General features: G+C 43.8%; 1 protein-coding gene and 1 long non-coding RNA gene across 2 annotated transcripts in view; one reads left to right on the top strand and one right to left on the bottom strand.

Annotated features, from left to right (window-relative positions):
- The window catches only part of LOC142257937 (uncharacterized), a 901785-nt gene that overhangs the window by 77903 nt on the left and 802994 nt on the right, over positions 1–20888 (bottom strand). The window lies entirely within an intron of this gene.
- Positions 1–20888, top strand: part of BMP4 (bone morphogenetic protein 4) — a 48242-nt gene that overhangs the window by 22083 nt on the left and 5271 nt on the right. The gene's annotated exons all lie outside the window — the stretch shown is intronic.

The following is a 20888-nucleotide window of genomic DNA, read 5'->3' as shown; positions in this document are numbered from 1 at the left end:
AGACTTTCATCACAAACATGGACAACCCATTAAGGCCGGTTTCATACTTGCATTGTTTTGACGCAAATGGAATCCGTCACTAATGTAGTACCGTTCATTTATTTACAGTGTAAGCGCGACACCATGCGGACACATGCGGGTAGTGTAAGCAGCATGGTGTCGCGCTTCCACTGTAAATAAATGAACTGTACTACATTAGTGACGGATTCCGTTTGCGTCAAAACAACGCAAGTGTGAAACCGGCCTTAATTATAGAATTAAGCACTGTAGCATGCCAATCCTAATAGCCTTTAATAATCTGACTGTCAGGATTCAGTTCTTCTAGCCAGTTCCAGTGGTCCTGCTCATGCAATTTTCATACTTTTGGTTATATGCCAACTATCTTCTATTTTTGCTTTTCTCAATGAAACAGGGGCTGAACTTTTTCACTGAATGTTGAGTTTAATATGAAGGGCAGCTAATCGGCACATAGGTGCACAAATCACATAAGAGCGGTCACATGACCACTACTCAACCCACTTAAGTCGTGTATAGGATGGGGAAGCAAACTGAATTCTTTCTTGCCTTGAGTGCTAGAAAACCTAAATCCGCCTCTGCACTTGCTGCATTTTTCTATCATCAATGGATTTTCTAGAATTTCTTCTTACAATTGTGGATAAGCTGAAATACCCGGAATTTATCCTTGATATAATAATAAATTAGTACAAATATAAGATAGGGCCCCCTGTGTGACAGACAGCTGGACAGACCTGGTTACATATAAAGACCAGGGTTATGCCCCCAGGTGCCGTCATACTGGGGGCAGAGCTAGCCGGACTTTGAAGCCCAAGGTTGTTGCATTGTAATATTTTGTGTTGCGTTGTGTGACTTGCTTTCTGATGGGATTAAAAAAAATGCACCTTCCAGTCTGCTCTGCCTTTTCTCCTCCACCTTGAATGGAGCATGCCGCCCAATGTGACACTTGCTGGAAGTGGTGTAAGTGTTTTGTGCTGCATGCAATCTGCAGCAATTAATAAGAATCGGGGAGGGGGCTGCATGGGAATTGATTGACAGCTGGTCCATACCTTGGGTTTATAGACAAGTTTTCAGTACCCACGGCCCCCTCCTTCTCTTAATGAGTCCATTTCTCGACTTGTGATCTGTTTTTACGTCTTTGCTTAGATTTTGAAACTTCCGTCTGCTTTCAGAAATGTCCTTAATTACTCAGAGGAAGCGTGTGTGTGTTTTTGATGTTCTTAGTAAAGCATCCAGTGTAAGATTTCAGCTCTCCCACAGGCCTATAAATCAGTTTTAGTGCACAGATTGAGGGTCTCTTGTTGCATGTTTGCTAATCACAATGTGTCTGGTTTGAATTCTTTCATGCAGGAAACACTCATGTCCCTGTTAAATGAGGGAAATTAGCATTTTTTTGTTCTAGCTTCTTGTTTTATTGAAATGGATGTTTTATGTTACACACTTATTGCAGAGGAAGGCACCTTGTTATATGTTGGGTGAGGAACAATTTCAATAGAAGTCAACAGAGAATAAACTTCTGCCAAGTAGCTGAACAGGTTAAATAGTGCCATCCACCACTGGGTACAGCCCAGTTCTGTGCATAAGTCTCCAGCATAGACCTGAGCGTTGTCTGTTTGGTTGCACTCTTCTTCTTTGAAGAGTTTTCTTTTTTCCATTTGTGTTGTGTATATATTAGGTTGTCCTGGTGATCATACACAAATCCAGATGATAGACTATTATTGCTGTAAGATGACGAAATGTCCCAATAGGTTGTTTTCCTTGGTCTAATTCCTACCCACACCATGCAGAGGCACGTCACTGAGACTGACTGGAGGCCTTGGTATACATCATAGTATTTGTCACTGCAGAGAACATGAGATGCAACACTTCTCTTATATTGGGAAGAATTTCAAGAGTCCACCTAAAGGCAATGTGCCAGAAAGCACTACATTATTTGCTATAGGGTAGCTGAAGTGACATTGGCAATATATTTTAGGTTCTGTTGTACCAATTTTTAAAGAAAACCTGTTACAATGTACTTTCTTCCCTATGGACCGACAATCTGCTATATACAGAGCAGGAGGAACTGAGTACATTTATTAATATGCATGTGTAAGACTGTGGAAAACCGTAGTGGAAGAAATGATGTAAAGTAAGAATGCTTTCAAATATAAAGGTGTTAGTTTGTTTGTACATTGTTTTTGAAGGAACTGTGCAGGGAGGTTGTTCTAAACATCTTGGAGAACTGACCCCAGATCTGTGGATGTAGGCTTGAGCAAAGGTGATGATGAGGTAAGAAAAAGGACCGCACTCCTTCGCTGTGCTGGAAACTTTATTCAGACAGGTGCAAGGTAAAAAGCTGGAGGCAACCTGTATGCCAGCTCCTGCTATGGACGACGGCCGTTTCACCTATTGATTAGGCTTCCACGGGACCTTTGGGACCCATGGAAGCCTAATCAATAGGCGAAACGGCCGTCGTCCATAGAAGGAGCTGGCATACAGGTTGCCTCCAACTTTTTACCTTGCACCTGTCTGAATAAAGTTTCCAGCACGGCGAAGGAGTGCGGTCCTTTTTCTTACCTCGTCATCATCCTTGGATCTTGTTTCTGTGACGCGCACCCCGCTCTGGACTGAATCACCGGCAAGTAAATACCCCGGGCATATGCGGTACCGCAGGTGACAGGCAGTGGTGCACGACCACTCTTTATTTGTGCATGTAGGCTTGCGCAAATCCTTCACTCTCTTCATGTCATTCCATGCAGACGTGATGATGTTGAGGTCAGGGCTCTGTGGGGATATAACGTCACTTCCACGACTGTATGTTCTTTATTGCTGAATGTATTTCCCAGTCCTCATGCAGATATCTTTGATTTTTATCACACGTAAAAATACAGAACATTATTCATTAGTGTTCTGTATCCGCGTTTCATCATTGCTTGGTAAATGTCAGTTTTTAGCATCAGTGATTTTCCGTGTGCTGTCTGATCTTAACAGGCTATAGACTCGTACGGGTAATTTTAATCTGTGACTTGGATTAAAAACGGACGCCCGCAAAAGTTTTTGTAGACCATTCAATACACACAAAAAACACAGATATGTCAATAACCCCATAGACACCCCCCCACAGTATATGTTCTGTCTGTGGAAAAACACTGGTAGAACATGTATATGACTCAGACACATCTGAATGAGGCCCTAATCACATTGGCTGCATCTCTGAAGTTATTGTCCAGATGCAGAGTATTTGGAACCAATCAGAGACCTACATAATGATACTGCATGATAGTTAAGTATCTGCCTGTATTTCTCAGCATTGACAACACCAATAATTAGTTTGCAAAAAAACACCACAGATATGTGAACAGTCCTATAGATTACAATGGGTATATGTTTTATCAGTGAAAAACATGGATAGAACATGTAAATTTGACTCACATACTTATGAATGAGGCCAGTGGTGTAACTAGAATCCCATGGGCCATGATGCAAAATTTGGACCATGGGCCTTATACTGTGGCAATGTCCTTCGTCTTGGCACTCATACTGTAATAATGACATCCATCCGATAATATTGTCCCCATCCTGAATAATAGCCTTCATCCTGACTACATCCTGTAATAATGTCCCCATCCTGTAATAATGTCCCCAATCCAGTGCCCATTCCTGTAATAATGACCCTGTCCTTGCCTCTTGTTGTAATAATGTACCCTGTCCTGACCCCTTCCTGTATTAATGTCCCCCGTCTTAACTCATTCCTATAGTAATGTCCCCCAATCTAGCCCCTTCCTGTAATAATGTCTTCCATCCTGTGCCCCTTTCTGTAATAGTGTCCCCCATTCTGGCCTCTTCCTGTAATAATGTAATTTGTCCTCACCCTTCCTGTAATGTCCCCATCCTATAAAAATGGCCCTTATCCTGTAATAATCTCTCCTATCCGGTGCCCCTTCCTGTATTAATGTTTTAATGTTCCCCATCCTGTAATAATGGCTCCTACCGTGTTTTTCCAAAAATAAGACACTGTCTTATATTTTTTATGCCCCCCAAAAAAGCGCTAGGGCTTATTTTTGGAGGAGGTCTTATTCTTGGAGAAACACGGTTGGGGGTAAGTTTACCCCCCCAAAAAGCAGACCCCCCCACTTCCCAGGAGACTCATACTCACCAAACCAGGACGTCTGCGTGGTTCCCAGGTCCTCCTGTGATCTCTGGTCGGTGCTGCACGCCGTCCTACCCTGCTGCTAGCTGACACGCTGACACACACAGCAGATCCCAGACACACACAGCAGATCACACACAGACACACAGCAGATCACAGATATACACAGCAGATCACACACAGCAGATCGCAGGCACGCACAGCCATCACAGACACACACAGCCGATCACAGATGCACACATCCGATCACACAGGCACACACAGCCGATCACAGATACACACATCCGAACGCAGACACACACAGCCGATCGCAGACACACACACACAGCCGATTGCAGACACACACACACATCACATCACATCCAGCACTTACGGCAGCAGAGAATGAGAGCAAGTCACGTGTCCGGCTGCAGGTCCTGTTCGTTGCGCTGCACTGCACTATCTCTCAGGATTCTCCCGGCGAGAAGAGATCGGTGTCACTGGATGAGGTGTGTGTGCGATCCGATGTGTGTGTGTGTGTGTGATTTGTTGTTTGCGTGTGAGCCGATGTTTGTGTGTGCAATCTGATTATGTGTGCGATCCGATGTTTGTGTGTGAGATCTGATTATGTGTGCGATCCGATGTTTGTGTGTGAGATCTGATTATGTGTGCGATCCGATGTTTGTGTGTGAGATCTGGTGTGTGTGTGAGATCTGAGTGTGTGTGTGTGTGTGTGTGTGTGTGTGAGCTGATGTGTGCAGGTGTGTGATCACTGCAGAACCTGCCGCTCAGTGTTGGGTGAGTGTAATTGCCGGGTGCCGCTGTCTATAATGAAGTGTCCTGCAGTATCTGTATCTTTTTTAGCTGCACAGACACTTCATTATTGATCCGGGACTAGGGCTTATTTTCGGGGGAGGGCTTAAATTTAAGCCTTTCTCCGAAAATGCTGAAAATCCCTGCTAGGGCTTATTTTTGGGGGAGGTCTTATTTTTGGAAAAACACGGTATCCAGTGCCTCTTCCTGTAATAATGATGTCCTCCGTCCTGGCCCTTTCCTGTAATAATGTTTCTCGTTCTGACCTCTTCCTTCCATAACACCTCTCATCCTGTAATGACAACCCTGTCCTGGCCACTTTTGGTAATAATGTCCTTTGTCCTAACACTTCTTGTATTAATGTCCCCTATCCGGACACCTTTCAGTAATAATGTCCGCCATCCTGATGCCTTCCTGTAATAATGTCGCTTGTCCTGGTGTTCTTGCTTGTTCTGGCACTCTTCTCCAATGGATTAAAACTAAATAAATAAAATATGCTTCATACCTGTCTCCGCTCCCACAGCGAGCAGTATCCTCCGCCTCCACCACAGCCGGTGTATGGGGGCAGAGGAAACATAACAGTAGCAACAAGCGCCGCATGCGACTTGCCCAGCGTCAACTTTTGAATGGCCAGCTGCCTGTATAGCTATTGCAGCGCAGAGATCTGGCAGCTGTGTACAGTGCAATACATTTCAGCTGAATGTGTGTCAGAGAATGCAAATTTATCTGAAAATAGTGCTGGCATTGGCGGGCCCCTTGACTTCATGGGTTCGATCGCAGATCACTTCTGAATGAGGCCTTAATTACATTGCTGTATGTTTGGAGCCATTATCCTCCTCCAGAATTAGTCTGGAACCCATGGGATGCCTCCCTGATGATTTTACATGATTAATAAGTATCTGCCTGTATTTCTCACAAAACAATTCAGTTTAACCAAACTCCCAACTTCATTTACTGAAATGCAGCCCCAAACATGCAAGGAACCTCCACCCGCTTCACTGTTGCCTGCAGGCCCTCATTATTATACCGCCTGCTGCAGTAACACAGTGTCCAATTCACCTGATCTGTGGTTCGGGCAGCATGAGTCAGCTGATTGGTTCTTTAATGCATATGGGGGTGTTTGCCCTTGCACGCTACAATACTGCAACAGGTCTATGATGCCACTTCTTTATATCATGTTCATACTATTTCAAAATTGAGCCCTATGTAAATAGTAAATTATATAGAAATATAAAATGATTCTAGTTAAATAACTTATGTGCCACACATGACTCCATCTATTGATAATCATGCTAATTGAATTTATCATAATTTTACCAGAGTAATAAAGTGCTAAAGGTCTTTACTGGATAAGTACTTTTGTAAGGGTATATTTCACACTTGCGTTCAGCGGAGTCCGTCACTATGGAGAATAGCGCAGTCCGCTAACGCACTGCGCTATTCTTCATAGACTTGTTTGGACGACGCACTGTAACGCAAGTGTCAGCGTTGCATCCGCTGGACGACGCAGCGTCGTTATTTTGAAGCTGCAGCGGGCGGAAGGAACGCAGCATGTAACTTTTTTTGAGCGGCGGAAACCTTTATTTTTCACTGCGCATGCTCATTTTTTTTTTTATCACAGAAACTTTATTTTGTTTCTCGGTGGCCGAACATTCAGCTGAGTGCCCGGCCGCCGGCATGTGAGAGCTCTCAGCTGAGTGCCCGGCCGCCGGCATGTGAGAGCTCTCAGCTGAGCGCCCGGCCGCCGCCATGTGAGAGCTCTCAGCTGAGCGCCCGGCCGCCGCCATGTGAGAGCTCTCAGCTGAGCGTTTGGCCGCCGCCATGTGAGAGCTCTCAGCTGAGCGCCCGGCCGCCGCCATGTGAGAGCTCTCAGCTGAGCGCCCGGCCGCCGCCATGTGAGAGCTCTCAGCTGAGCGCCCGGCCGCCGGCATGTGAGAGCTCTCAGCTGAGTGCCCGGCCGCCGCCATGTGAGAGCTCTCAGCTGAGCGCCCGGCCGCCGGCTTGTGAGAGCTCTCAGCTGAGCGCCCGGCCGCCGCCATGTGAGAGCTCTCAGCTTAGCGCCCGGCCGCCGGCATGTGAGAGCTCTCAGCTGAGCGCCGGGTGATCAGCTGATCGTTCACAATAGTCTGCTGCCGGTAAAACTGTAAAGAAGAAAAAAAAAAAAGCTTTACGTTGTTTTGTACGATCCGTTGTATCCGTCACACAACGCAATGCAACGGATGCCGTTCAATGCAAGTGTGAGACTAGCCTAAACCAGCAAGTTTAGCTTTAGGGTGGGTTTACACGCTGCAGATTTTGTTGCAAACATTTCTGCAATTGTAAATTTATCTGTATGCAAGCGCATAGATTTCTGCAAGCGCCTTTTAAGTAAAACAAAATATGCAGCAGGTGAATCCACCCTCACATGGTATCGACTACACTTATACTAGATTATTTCATTATTATAAATGGTTAAAATCCAGAGTGCATGTACAAACAAGCAACTTTGCAATTTGTTGGTTTATTTTATTTATTTATTTTTTTAAAATCCTCTCTGTTATCAAGAATTGAGATGGTTATTTTCTTTACTGTTAAGAGTGCAGAGATGGCAAGTAACCTATCAATCGTGATTCATCTCCTAAGCAAGTACATCGCTTACAAGATCTTTTTCATAGAGCTTGTAAGCACTGTTCTGAAGCTTGCTAGATCTGACCAGCTTTACCTGCTTTTTTAGACACTTAGAAATCTATTTGTGTAGGTAGAAAATCAAATATAGAACCAGTATACTACCTCAATTTAAATCTTATAAAAACACTATTTATTGAAATTCATTTAAAATTCAAAAAAGTTCCACCTGTGAAAAAAATGACACACAGAACACATATATCAGGACCATGGAATGACTCCAAAGTATCTGCCCACAGGAACCAAAACCAATTAATTCATATGTTGATAATAGTCCTGCCCAAGATCAGATCTAAATGACCCTCACTCTTTCTCTCCTCTACCTGCCAATGGAGGTGTGACATAAAGTCACAATTCACCCTAAAGGTAATGAGGTGCCCCCATTCCTCGGCGGCTTTCCCTTCTACAGGTATCCCTAATCTCCCTCAACTTATAATGTAAGCTAGGGGTACTTAATTTTTAGAGGGGAAGATGGAGAATTAAACTTATCTGAGAGATGAGTCAAAAATTAGTAGTCCCTCAGCAGTCCATTCTTTTCATAGTGTGTAGGCATCCGAGCTTTCCATGGTCCTCAACCCAATAACATAGATACACATAGTCTCAGTCTCAACGCGTTTCTCCCCAAAAGATTAGTCAGGGTTCATCAGGAGACAAAATGAAAGATAGCTGGCCCAATCGCCTGAAAGCTGTTAGGGGGGCTACTCATTTAGCAGCACACACCTCTCCTTGTGGATATGTATAATGGCCCAATTGACCCGGAGCACACCGGTCTCTGTATAGGAATTTTAGGCGCTCTGTAGGGAATTTATCAAGACTGAATTTGTGTTTGCCGATATTAAACCTAATCACTCACTGGCATAAAGTGTGCTATATCTATTATAAGATGCACACCTCTTAATAAATTAGTTTCATCTTTAGGTTGCCCATGTACCTGTAATAAATGAGCATACATTTCAGCTGCAATGTACTCTAGTTGTTTGCATACATTATAATAAATCTGTTGTGCTGTGTTTGGATGAGTTACCTTTTAATTTGTACCATACAGTTTTTGGAAAAAAGCAAAAAATATAGTTAGTGAAAACCACTAGCGACAACATTTTTTACTTTTTGATGACCGTTTTCTAATTTAAACTCACCGTTCTGTGTTGCAGAAATCTACCTCATACATTTTTGACACTGAACACATCCTTGGCATAGTCTGCATAGTCACGCCCTGACCCTCTATGGTAGCTATACCCATGTATTTGATAGATCATTCAAGAATCGAAACGGCAAAAACTCAAAATGACTGTCCCTGACTCTTAGAAATGTAAAATTGTTAAATTTAATAATAAATAATAAAAAATAATAAAAATAAAAAAATAAATATAAATAATTAATATATTAATATAAATAAATATAATATAAATAAATATAATAAAAAAAAAATAATTAAAAAAATTGACTTCCAATTCTTGTCCCCTGCACCTGTATAAATTCTTGCCGATGACAGGTTCGTGCAGATGGTTCTGAATACCCTTTTAAATCGATGGCCAGACCATATATAACAAGCTTTTCTCTCCCATTCACCTTTTGTGCCCCCCCTATTTCCTCATAGACTGTAAGCTTACGAGCAGGGCCCTCACTCCTCCTGATATCTTAATTTTAGGGTTTTTTTTGTATTGTCTCAAATTGTCTGTACATGTCCCCTCTGAATTGTAAGGCGCTGCGGAATATGTTGGCGCTATAGAAATAAAACATTATTATTATTATAAAGCGCACCAATCACCAGGATATTCCTATATAACCTAAAGTCAGTGCTATACTGGCACTATCAAAGCTGATACCAGGAAGCAACATTTTCCTGTTGGCTGAGGCCCCGCCCCTTCTGGTCACATGGGTATGACATCAGCATAGGTCCTGCTAGTCAAAAGGTAAATCGATTCTATAACAGAATTAGCATTAATAACAGGGGGAGGGGATAAGTATTAATACCCCCCAGCTATTATCTGATCCACAGCTGCTGTCACTCAACAAGCTGCTGATTTTACAAACGTTACTTGCTTGGATTTTAAAACCTAAACATCCGAGCTGCCACCTAAAGGTATGTATAGAATCAGCCTGATAGTGCCAGTATAGCACTGGCTTTAGGTTATATAGGAAAATGCTGGTGATTGGTGTGCTTTAAGTAGTGGGTGGTGGTATATAAACACAAAAAGTTGGGAGTCATCCATTGTTTAGACTAGAGGTGAGAAGAAATAAGAACACCATGGTAGGTGAGAAGTGGAGTTGTGTAATGTGAAAGGTTATTGCAAAGGACAAGCGGCAGGGTGGCCTTCTGATGTAACAAATGGCTAATATCTTTAGACTGGCCCCCACTAAACCTTGATGCTAGTAGACTTTCTGCTGCCTCCAACATCAAAGGGTTGTGAACTCTCCATACACTAATTAGATAAGAAATGTTATGGGCAACCCATGTAAATGCTTTACTTGATGTGATCAGCTGTTGATAAAATGTTATTTTGGTTCAACAGGGCACAAAACAAAAGTAGTGATTGTGTGGTAAAGCTGCGACAATACACCGCGGCATGACTATCATGTCACATTGTGGCCTAGTAAATGATAATGGGGTCGCGCTGTGACCCATGATCAACTACCATCATAGCACGGCTGTTGTAGGACTTAGGCTATGTGCGCACGTTGCGTAAATACATGCAGTTACGCTGCGCTTTGTAGCGCAGCGTAACTGCATGCGTCCTGCGTCCCCTGCACAGTCTATGGAGATTGTGCAGGGGCCGTGCGCACGTGGCGTCTTAGAGCGCAGCGCTTCGGCTGCTGCCCGAAGCCCTGCGTTCTAAGAAGTGACATGTCACTTCTTCCGTGCGCTTTGCCGGCAGCTCCTGCTCTGTCTATGGCAGGAGCTGCAGTCAGAGCGCATGGAATCGGCTTTTTTTTTTTTCTCTACGGACATTTTCTGCAACGATTTGAAGCGCACGTGTGCTCTTCAGATCGCTGCAGAAATTTCTGCAGGGCTAGTACGCAACGTGCGCACATAGCCTTATAATGCAGTTGTATACACTCAGAACTTTGCCTTCATGGACGTCAATACGTCACATGTGACAGACACTTGTAACCGGTCTGCAATTTGGCTTTTTTTTTGTTTGTTTTTTAAGCCAAATCACAGCTCTAATATAGTAGCTCAGCAGCAGTCACAGACACTACACAAAAGCTTTTCATCTCACAACTTGTCTGAGAATTGTTGCCACATGACACAAGTCACTTTGTAGCCCTGGTCCAATCGCGAGGAGCTCTGTAATGACCCCATCATTCTTGATAAACTAACTTAAATAGCAAGGGAACCGCATACAGAGGAGCCTGCTGCTGTCTTTTTTTTACTTTGGATCCAGTACCAATTTTTACACATAGGGCAGGTTGTGTACTTAAAATAATGCATGACCGAGAATGTATGTGATCACAAATTAGTACGGTAATTTACAAATTTACAGACCCTCCATAAGTAAGGATAATGCTCTGCTAAATATTTTATTATATGTAGTATAAACATCTTTTAAAGAAGTGACATAGACATGATTCTTTTCTTAATCTGAGTTGGTCTATGTATATATGTACAGTACAGACCAAAGGTTTGGACACACTTTCTCATTCAAAGAGTTTTCTTTATTTTCATGACTCTGAAAATTGTAGATTCACATTGAAGGCATCAAAACTATGAATTAACACATGTGGAATGAAATACCGTATGTTTCGCTTTATAAGACACACTTTTGTTGCCCCAAATTTTGGGGGAAAGTAGGGGGTGCGTCTTATAAACCGAATATACGGGGGTGTGTGTGTACATCATATATATATATATATATATATATATATATATATATATATATATATATATATGTATATACTGCAGGGTCCGCTCTGGAGCGGTGCTGGGGGCAGGTGAAAGCTGCGGGCTGCAGCGTTAGATCTCCTGCTCCCGCTCATATAATATGCACAGCCGCTGTCCATCAGCATGGTGCTGAAACCGCCTCACGTTGATGGGCTGGGGCAGCGGGACATATTATATCTGCCTGTGCTCCCTTTGATCGCACATGATCCCCTCTGTGTTAGATATGGCCCCCATACTGCTGCCCATAGAAAAATAAAAAAAGCTTTACTTGCCTCCAGCGCTTATCTCCCGGTCTCCTGCTGCTGCTGTCTGTGATAAGGCACGCAGAGATGATATCACTCTGCCATGCCGATCACATGACCGGCAGCAAGAACCAGAAAGTGGAGGGAGACACAGGGAGGGAGACACAGGGATTACACCCCACGGAGGGAGACACAGGGAATACAGCACTGAGAAGGTAAGGAAAGAGTGTTTTATTTTATTATGGGCAGCAGTATGGGGGGCATATCTAACACAGGCGAGGTGTGCCATCTATATTGGCCATGGGCAGCAGTATGGGGGCCATATCAAACACAGGGGAGATGTGCCATCTATAGTGGCCATGGGCAGCACACATTGGGGCCATATCTAACACAGGGGAGGTGTGCCATCTATAGTGGCCATGGGCAGCAGTATGGGGGCGATATCAAACACAGGGGAGATGTGCCATCTATAGTGGCCATGGGCAGAAGTATGGGGGCCATATCAAACACAGGGGAGATGTGCCATCTATAGTGGTGGCCATGGGCAGCAGTATGGGGGCCATATCAAACACAGAGGAGATGTGCCATCTATAGTGGCCATGGGCAGCAGTATGGGGGCCATATCAAACACAGGGGAGATGTGCCACCTATAGGGGCCATGGGCAGCAGTATGGGGGCCATATCAAACACAGGGGAGGTGTGCCATCTATAGGGGCCATGGGCAGCAGTATGGGGGCCATATCAAACACAGGGGAGGTGTGCCATCTATAGGGGCCATGGGCAGCAGTATGGGGGCCATATCAAACACAGGGGAGGTGTGCCATCTATAGGGGCCATGGGCAGCACAGGGGGACGTGTCCCAGCACAAGGGGGCTATATTCAATATATGGAGGCCATATCCAGATTAAGGGGGGCTAATTTTAGGATGGGGCGATGAGGGACATATACCCTATATGATTTGTTAGACGGACACTGAAAAAATATATATGACCCTTAAAAAGTTCAATTTTTATTAAATTACTCTAAAATCCAAAACCCAGTGTATATCAAAAATTTAGAAAAAGAGAAAGGGAGGAGGGTAAAGTTCTTACCCTAAAATGCACCTCCCTCCTGTCCACTATCTACCGTGGAGGTCGGCACCCTAAATCTGATACGAATGTGGCGCCCCCACTCAACGGTGGCTGTCCCTGTGGAAGCCCTAATAGGCCCTTGCACCAGTCATGAAAATCAAGGACAGATAGGCAGGATATGCTTTTATATATATAGTGGACAGGCTAGACAGAAACACACATATATCCCTCCAATAATACAGATATCGAATGAAGGATAATAGGTATATATAGAGGGGTCCTCAACTGTACATAGTCAGACAGGACCTCATCCTTTCTTTCAATCTGGTAAGGGGTCAGATCTTATGGATAAAGGTTCTGATACCCCAAGTGTGAACTAACCTCTGGTTGCAACCCTCTATCCTCTAGATCAAGAGGTCTGGATAAAAAAAAAAGATGACGGACACTGGCATTATAAGATGGACCCCATTTAACATTAAAAAAAAAATTGTCTTTTCCTTCACCAAATTTGGGGGTGAGTCTTATAATCAGGTGCGTCTTATAAAGCGAAAAATACGGTACTTAACAAAAAAGTGTGAAACAACTGAAAATGTGTCTTATATTCTAGGTTGTTCAAAGTAGCCACCTTTTGCTTTGATTACTGCTTTGCTCACTCTTGGCATTCTCTTGATAATCTTCAAGAGGTAGTCACCTGAAATGCTTTTCACTTCATAGGAGTGCCCTGTCAGGGTCAATAAGTGGGATTTCATGCCTTATAAATGGGGTTGGGACCATCAGTTGTGTTGTGCAGACGTCTGGTGGATACACAGCTGATAGTGCTACTGAATAGACTGTTAGAATTTGTATTTTGGCAAGAAAAAAGCAGCTAAGTAAAGAAAAACGAGTGGCCATCATTACTTTAAGAAATGAAGGTCAGTCAGTTTGAAAAATTGGGAAAACTTTGAAAGTGTCCCCAAGTGGAGTGGCAAAAACCATCAATCGCCCCAGGAAAGGAAGACCAAGAGTCACCTCTGCTGCGGAGGATACGTTTTTCCGAGTCACCAGCCTCAGAAATCGCAGGTTAACAGCAGCTCAGATTAGAGACCAGGTTAATGCCACACAGAGTTCTAGCAGCAGACACATCTCTAGAACAACTGCTAAGAGGAGACTTTGTGCAGCAGGCCTTCATAGTAAAATAGCTGCTAGGAAGCCACTGCTGAGGACATGCAACAAGCAGTAGAGACTTGTTTGGGCTCCAGAACACAAGGAATGGACATCAGACCAGGGGAAATCTGTGCTTTGGTCTGATGAGTCCAAATTTGAGATCTTTGGATCTAGCCACCGTGTCTTTGTACGACGCAGAAAAGGTGAACGGATGGACTCTACATGGCTGGTTCCCCCATGAAGCATGGAGGAGGAGGTGTGACGGTGTGCGGGTGCTTTGCTGGTGACACTGTTGGGGATTTATTCAAAATTGAAGGCATACTGAACCAGCATGGCTACCACAGCATCTTGCAGCGCCATGCTATTCCATCCGATTTGTGTTTAGTTGGACCATCATTTATTTTTCAACAGGACAATGACCCCAAACACACCTCCAGGCTGTGTAAGGGCTATTTGATTATGAAGGAGAGTGATGGGGTGCTACGCCAAATGACCTGGCCTCCACAGTCACCAGACCTGAACCCAATCGAGATGGTTTGGGGTGAGCTGGACCGCAGAGTGAAGGCAAAAGGGCCAACAAGTGCTAAGCATCTCTGGGAACTCCTTCAAGACTGTTGGAAGACCATTTCCGGTGACTACATCTTGAAGCTCATCAAGAGAATGCCAAGAGTGTGCAAAGCAGTAATCAAAGCAAAAGGTGGCTACTTTGAAGAACCTAGAATATAAGACATATTTTCAGTTGTTTCACACTTTTTTGTTAAGTATTTCATTCCACATGTGATAATTCATAGTTTTGACGCCTTCAATGTGAATCTACAATGTTCAGTCATGAAAATAAAGAAAACTCCTTGAATGAGAAGGTGTGTCCAAACTTTTTCCTTTCTGTTGCTAACATATATACCAGGAAGAGCTCAGGAGGGGTCATATATACAAGGAGTGGGATATATGTACCAGGAGGGGCCCAAGAGGCGGACATATGTACTAGGAGGAGGACATATATACAAGGAAGGGGACAAATAAACCAGGATGGGGATAGATATACCAGCAGGGTATATCTATATATATATATATATATCTATATATATATATATATATATATAGATATATATATATATATATATATATACACACATATATATATATATATATATATATACATATATATATATATACATATATACATTATATATACAGTTAGGTCCAGAAATATTTGGACAGTGACACAAGTTTTGTTATTTTAGCTGTTTACAAAAACATGTTCAGAAATACAATTATATATATAATATGGGTTGAAAGTGCACACTCCCAGCTGCAATATGAGAGTTTTCACATCCAAATCGGAGAAAGGGTTTAGGAATCATAGCTCTGTAATGCATAGCCTCCTCTTTTTCAAGGGACCAAAATTAATTGGACAAGGGACTCTAAGGGCTGCAATTAACTCTGAAGGCGTCTCCTTCGTTAACCTGTAATCAATGAAGTAGTTAAAAGGTCTGGGGTTGATTACAGGTGTGTGGTTTTGCATTTGGAAGCTGTTGCTGTGACCAGACAACATGCGGTGTAAGGAACTCTCAATTGAGGTGAAGCAGAACATCCTGAGGCTGAAAAAAAAGAAAAAATCCATCAGAGAGATAGCAGACATGCTTGGAGTAGCAAAATCAACAGTCGGGTACATTCTGAGAAAAAAGGAATTGACTGGTGAGCTTGGGAACTCAGAAAGGCCTGGGCGTCCACGGATGACAACAGTGGTGGATGATCGCCGCATACTTTCTTTGGTGAAGACAAACCCGTTCACAACATCAACTGAAGTCCAGAACACTCTCAGTGAAGTAGGTGTATCTGTCTCTAAGTCAACAGTAAAGAGAAGACTCCATGAAAGTAAATACAAAGGGTTCACATCTAGATGCAAACCATTCATCAATTCCAAAAATAGACAGGCCAGAGTTAAATTTGCTGAAAAACACCTCATGAAGCCAGCTCAGTTCTGGAAAAGTATTCTATGGACAGATGAGACAAAGATCAACCTGTACCAGAATGATGGGAAGAAAAAAGTTTGGAGAAGAAAGGGAACGGCACATGATCCAAGGCACACCACATCCTCTGTAAAACATGGTGGAGGCAACGTGATGGCATGGGCATGCATGGCTTTCATGGCACTGGGTCACTTGTGTTTATTGATGACATAACAGCAGACAAGAGTAGCCGGATGAATTCTGAAGTGTACCGGGATATACTTTCAGCCCAGATTCAGCCAAATGCCGCAAAGTTGATCGGACGGCGCTTCATAGTACAGATAGACAATGACCCCAAGCATACAGCCAAAGCTACCCAGGAGTTCATGAGTGCAAAAAAGTGGAACATTCTGCAATGGCCAAGTCAATCACCAGATCTTAACCCAATTGAGCATGCATTTCACTTGCTCAAATCCAGACTTAAGACGGAAAGACCCACAAACAAGCAAGACCTGAAGGCTGCGGCTGTAAAGGCCTGGCAAAGCATTAAGAAGGAGGAAACCCAGCGTTTGGTGATGTCCATGGGTTCCAGTCTTAAGGCAGTGATTGCCTCCAAAGGATTCGCAACAAAATATTGAAAATAAAAATATTTTGTTTGGGTTTGGTTTATTTGTCCAATTACTTTTGACCTCCTAAAATGTGGAGTGTTTGTAAAGAAATGTGACAATTCCTACAATTTCCATCAGATATTTTTGTTCAAACCTTCAAATTAAACGTTACAATCTGCACTTGAATTCTGTTGTAGAGGTTTCATTTCAAATCCAATGTGGTGGCATGCAGAGACCAACTCGCGAAAATTGTGTCACTGTCCAAATATTTCTGGACCTAACTGTATATATATATATATATATATATATATATATATATATACATATGGTATGTATATATATATCTATATATATGTATAAAAAATATTTACACACCAGGCGGGGCCCAGAGTGACTGACTGGACTGAGACCCCCCCGTGTCACCTCTGACTGCCTAAGTTCCCTCCCCCTGTATCATCTTTGTCTGACTGAGCCCCTCTCCCAGAATTACCCCTGACTAGTGACTATGCCCCCTCCTCCGTTATCACCCCGGATTGACTGAGCCCCCTACCCCTGTATCACTCAGGACTGACTGAACCCCTCTACCCAATTCACCCCTGACTGACTGCTCCCCCTCCCCATATCACCCCGGACTGAGTGAGCCCCCTCCTCCTGTACAAACCCTGATTGACTGTGCCCCTCCCCCTGTATCACTTCTCACTGGGCCCCTTCTGCCCTTATATCATCCCTGACTGACTGCACCCCCTTTCACTTGATCACCTTTGACTGACTGCGACTCTTTCCCCTTGTATCACCCCTGACTGAGTTCGCCCCCTCCCGCTGTATCACCCCTGATTAACTGTCCCCTCTCCCTGTATAACCCCTGACTGACTGCACCCCTTTATCCTGTATAAACCCTGACTGACTGCGTCCCCTCCTTCTATATCACCCCTGACTCACTGCGTCCCCTCCCCCAGTATCACCCCTGACTTACTGTCCCCTCCCCCTGTATCACTCCTGACTGACTGCGCTCCCTTCCCCCTGAATCATTCCTGACAGCGCCCCCCCCTGCTGTGTCACCCCTGACTGACTGCGCCCCTCCCACTATGTCACCCCTGATTGACTGCGTCCCCTCCTGCTGTGTCACCCCTGACTGACTGCGCCCCTCCCACTGTGTCACCCCTGATTGACTGCGTCCCCTCCTGCTGTCTCACACCTGACTGACTGCGTCCCTCCCACTGTGTCACCCCTGACTGACTGCGCCCCTCCCACTATGTCACCCCTGATTGACTGCGTCCCCTCCCCCTATATCACCCCTGACTGACTGCGTCCCCTCCCACAGTATCACCCCTGAATGACTTTGGGTTTTTTCCCCCGTCACTAACAAAATGAGGCTGTTCATAAAAAATGTTATGGCCTTACAAATAACAGAGATTTCTGAGAAGTGTATAGGGCATGTAAAGGTGGCTTTACACACTGCAACATCGCAAATGACATCGCTGTAACGTCACCGGTTTTGTGACGTAATAGCGACCTCCCCAGCGACATTGCAGTGTGTGAAACACATCAGCGACCTGGCCCCTGCTGTGAAGTTGCTGATCGCTACAAATTGTTCAGGACCATTCTTTGGTCCTTTGTTTCCCGCTGTGCAGCAAAGTCTCAGTGTGTAAAGGGGACTTTACAGCGACTTCGTTAGCGACTTCCCTTTCAAAAAGCTGCTTTACAACGTCCCCAATGACTAGCTAGGTCGTTCTGCAGGTCCGGATCGCTGTTGCGTCGTTGGCCAGGTCTGCCTGTTTGACAGCTCACCAGCGACTCACCAGAGACTTTGTAGCGATCCCGACCAGGTTGGGATCGCTGGTGGGATCGCTAGAGAGTCTCAGTGTGTAAAGGGGCCTTAAGGGAAAGCTTTCTTTCGATGCCACTGCAATGTTACACATAGCTAGGGCCCCCACCACTCTTAGTACATATAGTTTGTACATTTACATAATGTACTTGCTGTAGAATATCTACAATAGAAATCTCACAGCAAATTAACAGTGGTAGTATCCATGCAAATATTGTGCAGATATTGCTGCGTTTACTAGTATACAATTGGTTCATTCACCTTTACCTCTGACCTCCTCCTTTGTGTTGTAAAGGATGAAATCAGTGATAAACATCCGCAGCATAAATTAACACATTGTTCATGTCAGATCTCCAGCGCGAGTCAATTCGTTTAATGGTTAATACTCATCAGTGGACATCTATCATTGAGTTTTCACCAAAATGTTGGTGCCAACTCTTTCTAGAACATTAATGCACCACTCCAGCATTTTGGTTTTTTTCACCACTGCAGTGGTACTTTTAAAGGGAACCTGTCAGGTGCAATATGCACCCTGAACCACAAGCAGTTCTTTGTGCATATTTCTAATCCCTGCCTAACTGTCCCAGTATGTAGTAGCATATATAAAGAGATCTGTAGAAAAAGTATTTCAAAAGATACTTTACGGTATGCTAATGATCGCACGGAATAGTTGCAGGGGCTTGCTAATATGCTATTCAATGCCCATTGCCCAGCGTCATCAGCGGTGGAGCGCGTACCTGTGTCCATTGTCACCACCTCAGACACCGGGCTTAAAGGGAACCTGTCACCAGTTTTTTGCCCTATAAGCTGCGGCCACCACCACCAGGCTGTTATATGCAGCATTCTAACATACTGTATAAGAGCCCAGACCACTGTGTAGAACATAAAAAAACACTTTATAATACTAACCTAAACCGGTGGCTGCAGATCAAATGGGCGTCTTCGTCCTCCGGTGCCGACGCCTTCTCTTTTGGCCATCTTTGTCCCCCATCTTCTGAAGCCGCGGTGCACGACGTATCCGACGTCTGCACCAAGAATTGCTTGTGATTTTGGGTGCATAACCTGAAAGGTTCACTTTAACCCAAGGTCTCTGCTATTGTCTTATACTCACTCTCTGGCATTTTCATTTTCACCTTTTTTCTCCCCTGTGGCGCAATCTTGTGAGCGCAACTTTGGACTGTCCCAAACTAGGCTCTCATAGACTTGTATTGAGGTGTAACTTCTGGCTCCATGAAACACTGGAGCAGCCGGCAAGTCACAAACTGCTGGAGACCAATAAGCTCATCGGCACTAGGGGGTGAAAATGCCATAAGGGGAGCATAAGAGTAACGTCAGAGACTTTAGATGAGAACCCCACTCCAGTGGTAAAAGAAAAAAAGCCCTGGAGAGGTGCTTTAGAAGTGTATTACCTTGTATTATGTCCTGATATTAGCATGTTTTGCAACACAATTGGTGGTCTAATATTTATTTATATGTAGCTACAGAGTATGATTTTCTCTTCGACTCAGGGTACTCCAGTCCAACGCTGCATCCGAGTGCAGTTCGGTGTTTCACACGCACTCATAGACTTATATGGGTGCGCATGAGCTGCTAGATGCGATTTTTCTTTTGTGTCAATTCAGCAAGGTCAAAAATCGCAGATCTGCTCTGCCTCATTGAAAAACAGTGGTCCGAGGACACTGTGATATTTTCTTGCATTACACTTGTCCGATTCATGCGCTTGTCTGAGCAAGGTCTATGCTAAGTATAAGCAAGAGGCACCCTAGTGTCAAGTGATTGCAAATGTAGCATTGGTGCAACCTATGAGGCGGAACAAGGGCCAAAAAGTTAAGGGGCCACTATCCCCTCCTAAGCAGCTGAAATGGTGCAGTATGACGAGACATTGCATTTCTAAGGGCCCATATATTGATCGTACACAGGGGCCTCTTCTGTCTGTATCTGCCCCTATTATAGCGAGAGTAATAGTGAACATTTCATGCCTTTCCAATGCTGGAGAGTTCATAATATTGTGTGTGTGTATGTATATACATACATATATATATATATATATATATGTACATATATATGTATATGTATATATATACTGTATATGTATATATGTGAAAATACTGTATGTGTGTGTATGTATATTTATATATATATATATGTATATATATGTGTGTGTATATACTGTATATGTATATATGTGTGTATACTGTATATGCGTGTATATATACTCTATGTGTATGTGTATATACTGTATATGTGTGTGGGTATATATATATATATATATATATACATATATACACACACACACATATATATATATATATATATAATATATATATATATATATAAAATGTATTGTATTGCACCCCCTTCCGGCAGGGACCCCAGGCATGTAGTATTTCCCCCAGTTGCAGTGCTTGTGGTCCTGACGTTAGTGTGTGGATGTGCAGGTATCTGTGTAGGGTGGGCTTTGGAATCCCTGTGAGGGGCTATAGGAATGCTAATGGCTGGAGATGAGATGTTCGGCCCTTCTCTCTCCTCACGTCTTGGATGGTCAGTTCACCTTCATCCTCGCCC

The sequence above is a fragment of the Anomaloglossus baeobatrachus genome, chromosome 12 (genome assembly GCF_048569485.1).
Source record: "Anomaloglossus baeobatrachus isolate aAnoBae1 chromosome 12, aAnoBae1.hap1, whole genome shotgun sequence".
Lineage (NCBI taxonomy): Eukaryota > Metazoa > Chordata > Amphibia > Anura > Aromobatidae > Anomaloglossus > Anomaloglossus baeobatrachus.
Note: the sequence above shows the minus strand (reverse complement) of the source record. Positions and strands in the feature narration are given on the sequence as shown.